General features: G+C 40.6%; 1 pseudogene; it reads right to left on the reverse strand.

The window, feature by feature from the left end:
- Positions 1-702: 702 nt before the first annotated feature.
- Positions 703-822, reverse strand: LOC129875303 (5S ribosomal RNA; annotated as a pseudogene).
- Positions 823-6,211: the final 5,389 nt, after the last annotated feature.

The raw sequence follows: 6,211 nt of genomic DNA on the forward strand, positions 1-6,211 counted from the left end.
TATAAAATATGAAGATAAATGGAGACATGATGCAGTGCCAAGTAGATTGGAGAAAGAGATTGGGCAAAATTGAGACTAGACAAAGAGACATAAATCAAGGTACAAGGAGATAAAAGTACGAGTATCCTCTAAAGGAGGGAAGTTAATGAGGAAATGGCAAAGGTAGGAGGAGGCAATTGATATAGCAATCTATGTGAGATAGGTGTCTAAACTTCAATAAGATATCTTGCCGAACCAAGTTAGAAAGGTCCAGAAGCTACCAATAATTGGATGGAAGCTAGAATGCTACATAAGGCAGCGATAAGAAGTTTGTGACGAGACCCTGAACAACATAACACTAGAAGGCAGGTGCGTATAAAAACAAAAGAGTGTAACCATGAAAGGATATCAATCCACTTAAGAGACATTATAAAGGATAATGACAACATGCTAGACCAAAAGCCAAAATGTTGGTTATAGAGTTAGTCGCAAATGATGTTGCGATAGATAAATAACCAAAGAAAAAGGAATAAAAATCCTCCTGTGGTAGAAAATGAGGAGAACACAAAGTGAATAGAGGATAGTGGAGCTAAAGGCTACGCCAATACTGGATGCAAGATAACAAACGAAAGGACAAGGCAAAACTTAAAGACTCGTGAGACAACGCTGAGGTAAATCTGGAGCTAAGTTGAGTGTCCCGAACATTATTGCAAGGATTGCCATGAAACGCAACATAAGGACTTCTTAAGGAGGTCACCCATCCTAGTATTTCTCTCGCCCAAGCACGCTTAACTTCTAAATTTTTGTGGAATTTAGTGTGATAGTGCTGGTATGATCACGCAAGATGGAAGAATAAGAACTAGCGGCAACGGAACGACATGAGATTATGTTCCTGGAATACTATACATTACATTAAGGCAATTGTAACAAGGGCTTAAGAAAAATAAGAAGGATTACCTAATTGCTAACTGATGACACATTCAAATGCCACAGCTCTTCAACATAGTACCAGTTAATGAGAGGAAAACCACAGAATGGCTATATGGGCCAGTGGACGAGGGAATTTCGACACCACATGGCAGCCAACTCTGAGAGCGAAAAAGCAAAACCCAAAAGGTAAGGGTACCAGCTGATGTAATTTATGGATGACAGGAGGTAATACCCAAGGTCGAAAATTCCACAATATGACCGAGGCTACAAGACTCATTTCGCACTCCATCGACAAATGGCTCTAAAGGGAATGTTACTTGTGGATTAACGATATTAGCCCATGCTCCTTCAATCATAGGCTACATACTCAGCCGAGAAGGTGTAAAATTATAGGGTAAAGGAGTGGTAGGATCTTATGGAGTCCCCACAACTATTATCACAGGCGAAGGAGCCCAAGTTGCAATTAACTATCGAGAGATACAAAGATAGGTTAAGCCAAATTATCAAGATGGAGTTAGTGCTACGGGTGGAGTAAGACGTGGCCACGAGTGGACAGAAGATCTACCCCGACATCTAGTATAGGATAAAGGGTAAAAAGGCAGGGTAAAACATGAGGACTAGCGAGGTAATGCTAGGATACTTTATGTACCCTATCATAATCTTGTAAAGGTAAAGAAGGACATAAGATAATAAGCAGAAGGTGGACTTGCACGAATTGTTCCATGAGACCCACTACTCAAGTACCAATTAATAAAGGAGATGTCGCACTATGTATGGAAAAGTTCTCATCGCTTCGTGATTTAGCCAAGGCTCCATACGCGGATAGTCCGATTATAAAATATGAAGATAAATGGAGACATGATGCAGTGCCAAGTAGATTGGAGAAAGAGATTGGGCGAAATTGAGACTAGACAAAGAGACATAAATCAAGGTACAAAGAGATAAAAGTATGAGTATCCTCTAAAGGAGGGAAGTTAATGAGGAAATGGCAAAGGTAGGAGGAGGCAACTGATATAGCAATTTATGTGAGATAGGTGTCTAAACTTCAATAAGATATCTTGCCGAACCAAGTTAGAAAGGTCCGGAAGCTACCAATAATTGGATGGAAGCTAGAATGCTACATAAGGCAGCGATAAGAAGTTTGTGACGAGACCCTGAACAACATAACACTAGAAGGCAGCTACGTATAAAAACAAAAGAGTGTAACCATGAAAGGATATCAATCCACTTAAGAGACATTATGAAGGATAATGACAACATGCTAGACCAAAAGCCAAAATGTTGGTTATAGAGTTAGTCGCAAATGATGTTGCGATAGATAAATAACCAAAGAAAAAGGAATAAAAAGCCTCCTGTGGTAGAAAATGAGGAGAACACAAAGTGAATAGAGGATAGTGGAGCTAAAGGCTACGCCAATACTGGATGCAAGATAACAAATGAAAGGACAAGGCAAAACTTAAAGACATGTGAGACAACACTGAGGTAAATCTGGAGCTAAGTTGAGTGCCCTGCACATTATTTCAAGGATTGCCTTGAAACGCAACATGAGAACTTCCCAAGGAGGTCACCCATCCCAATATTTCTCTCGCCCAAGCACGCTTAACTTCTAAATTTCTGTGGAATTTAGTGCGATAGTGCTGGTATGATCATGCAAGATGGAAGAATCAGAACTAGCGGCAACGGAACAACATGAGATTATGTTCCTAGAATACTATATGTTACATTAAGGCAATTGTAACAAGGGCTTAAGCAAAATAAGAAGGATTACCTAATTGCTAACTGATGACACATTCAAATGCCACAGCTCTTCAACATAGTACCAGTTAATGAGAGGAAAACCACAGAATGGCTATATGGGCCAGTGGAAGAGGGAATTTCGACACCACATGGCAGCCAACTCTGAGAGCGAAAAAGCAAAACCCAAAAGGTAAGGGTACCATCTGATGTAATTTACGGATGATAGGAGGTAATACCCAAGGTCGAAAATTCCAGAATATGATCGGGGCTACAAGACTCATTTCGCACTCCATCGACAAATGGCTCTAAAGGGAATGTTACCTGTGGATTAACGATATTAGCCCATGCTCCTTCAATCAGAGGCTACATACTCAGCCGAGAAGGTGTAAAATTGTAGGGTAAAGGAGTGGTAGGATCTTATGGAGTCCCCACAACTATTATCCTAGGCGAAGGAGCCCAAGTTGCAATTAACTATCGAGAGCTACAAAGATAGGTTAAGCCAAATTATCGAGATGGAATTAGTGATACGGGTGGAGTAAGACGTGGCCACGATTGGACCGAAGATCTACCCCGACATCGAGCGTAAGATAAGGGGTAAAAAGGCAGGGTAAAACATGAGGATTAGCGAGGTAACGCTAGGATACTTTATGTACCCTCTCATAATCTTGTAAAGGTAAAGAAGGACACAAGATAATATGTCTAGAGGATTACAAGCAGGGGTAAGGGAAATTATGAAAGGGTCTAAGTAAAACTGGCAGAACTAGCTGGTTACTACAGGATGACAAACTTATATGCCAAAATTCCTTCAGAATTACACCAGATCATGTTAGACAAAGCACAGAACGACTACAAGAGCCACTATATGAGGGGACTGCAACATTATTCAGTAGCCAACCCTAAGGATTAGAAAAAAAGAAGGGGAAGAAGGACCCAAAAGATAGAATGCTAATTATGGTTCTGAAAGAGTCGAGAAGGACTATAAGAGGCTAACGAATTAGCTCATTTGCTTTCAAACAAAATCACCTATGCAGCTGGAACTAGGTGAAGTTATAGGACAAGAAGGTAATAAGGTTCCATGAGGTTTCCCCAGCTAATATCTCAGATAGAGGGACTTCAATTATGATTAACGTCTAGAGATAAGTCCAAGAAGAGGTCGGGAGCACCGATAGGCCTTCGTGCCGCATTTTCCCTCGAGTTGTTGAACAGACTGAGCATAATATCAAACGTTAGAAGATATAAGTGCGGACTAATATGGTTGGCTTTAAGAGTAATTGAGATGATCGTCCCCTACTTATTGAGTTTGCCTACGTGAAGGGCTACCATTTCAGTATCCAGATGACCCCCTACAAGATGTGGTAAGGCAGAGTGTATAAGTTCCCCTGTTGAGGAAAAGACTAAGCTAGTAGGCTAAACAGGATTAAGCAAACTAGTGACTAACAACCCAGAGTCGGCAGAAATGATATACAGATGATCGACATCGACATACAGAGTTCAAATCGATGATTGGACATTTATAATGGAGTCACCTAGAAAAGGAAATTTAACCCAAAATATATTAGGCTATATCAAGTTACTCATAAGGTGGGCAATGTGGCTGGTAAGTTAAGCTTACCACCTTATTTGGAAACTATACGCCCAGTCCCTCAGATAGAAATTCTTCGCAAAGATACTGATGAGCCACCCAGAGTATATTCCATAGATAAGGTCTAGGAGATGGAATCCTGTGAGGAAAAAAAACCTATGGCCATCTTAGATCAGCGAACTGGAAGATTGTAGACTAAAGACATGCCTTCCATTAAGATATGATTGAAAAATCAAAACCAGAAAGAAAATGATCGGTGAACTGAAGAGAACATGAAATACAAGTATTCGCACCTGTAACCGATATTTACAGGTAACCCCAATTCCTGAAACACGTATATGAAATACTGGTATAGAAGTATGGGCTAAGAAAATAGCAAAGAATCTCCCTACGATTTGTATAAGGTACTAAGAGAAGTTTTGTCTAACATTCGGGGACGAATGTTCTAAAGGGGGGAAGGATGTTACACCCTACTTTTGTTTAAACTCGGAATGTCTCATAAGTTTCTTGGACATTATCATGTGAGACAAATATCCTAAGACGCTATTAAACAACTCTAAGAAGGGAGAATGTGACACCCCATTGTAGGAAAGGTTGGAAATAGGGTCAAGAGAAGTCGGAAGGAGTTGGAGGCCAAGTAACGAGTCGTAGGACTCGACTTATCTATGTAAATTACTAATTTAGAAGTCTTACATAGGTGAGTTACCTGGTTACATACCAATATTACGTAGAAAGGGTTTCATAGGCTCTTAAAGTGAGATGAGATTACGAATGAGATTATGAACCCATGAGGAGGAAAAAAAATATTGTGCGGGGCAGCCAATGGGAGGGTGACACGTGGAAGCACCTAAGTAAGTAGGGGACCCACCTGCTTGGGGTCAAGTAGGTGACCCACCTGCTTGGGGGAGGTGGACCCCACTGCCACATGGCAGCCTAGGGGACAAGGCAAGGATCCGTGGCCCAATGGGAGGCGGACATGTGTCACCCTTAGGGGATGACATGTGTCACTTCTTGAGGAAATATATATATGTGTGTTGATGACTATTAAGTCATTACACAGCTGAAACAAGTCCAAAAAAATGGAGAGAAAATGTGAGAGAGGGAGAACACCTACGGCAGCCAAGAACCAAGGTGAGTTCCAAATTTTTCTCTGCAAATAAATTATCTACGGTGTTCCCCAAACACATGGGGATGTATATATGTATATTAGGATGCTTATGGAATCATTTATTCAGATTATAACTTGGAAGAGATAAGGAAAAGTTGAAAGAAAACCTTAGGAACAACAAAGAGGGAGTGATGGCTTTGGGAGAAAAAAATAGGTAAGTCCCAATTTTGTTTCGTAAATTAATTACTTAGCATATACTATGATGATACGGAGGTATTAGTAGTGAAATTAGAGTTTGGTGCAGCAAAAACCGGACAGCAAGCTGCCACGACGTTACAACGCGCTAAAGAAAGTTCCGAGGCACAATTTCGAAAAGTTCTAGCCAATTTCGGGAAAGGTAAGTTCTTCCCCTATAATTTGAAGTTTATGATGTTATATTAGGGTGTATTAAACACCTTATTGTCTGCTGTAAGTTGGGTAAAAGGCTTGATAAGTTCGGCGTTCGAAATAAGCTAAGTTGGAGTCGCTATAGTTGAATTGTCATCGAAATAAACTATTGTTCTTGTGAGGTGCTGCTGCAGGGGTGTAGCTTGTTGTTTCAGGGTCTAAATATGTTCTAAATGAGGTGGGGGATATGATGGTTGAATCCATACGACCCCCGCTTCGTACAGTTAAAGGTTTTGCCAAATGGAAACTAGAAACCCTACTTCGATATTGTATTTTTGAACAAGTCGTTCGGAGTTTATGTTGTATATTGTTGATGTGAATTGCTACAGGTTGTTGTTTTTGGTTGTCTGTAGGTATTTGGGACCTAATTGGAAATTTGGATAGGGCACATTGTAGGGGAGGTGCTGCCCAATTTTCGGCGACGCCTT

Source organism: Solanum dulcamara, chromosome 11, assembly GCF_947179165.1.
Source record: "Solanum dulcamara chromosome 11, daSolDulc1.2, whole genome shotgun sequence".
Taxonomy (NCBI): Eukaryota; Viridiplantae; Streptophyta; class Magnoliopsida; order Solanales; family Solanaceae; genus Solanum; species Solanum dulcamara.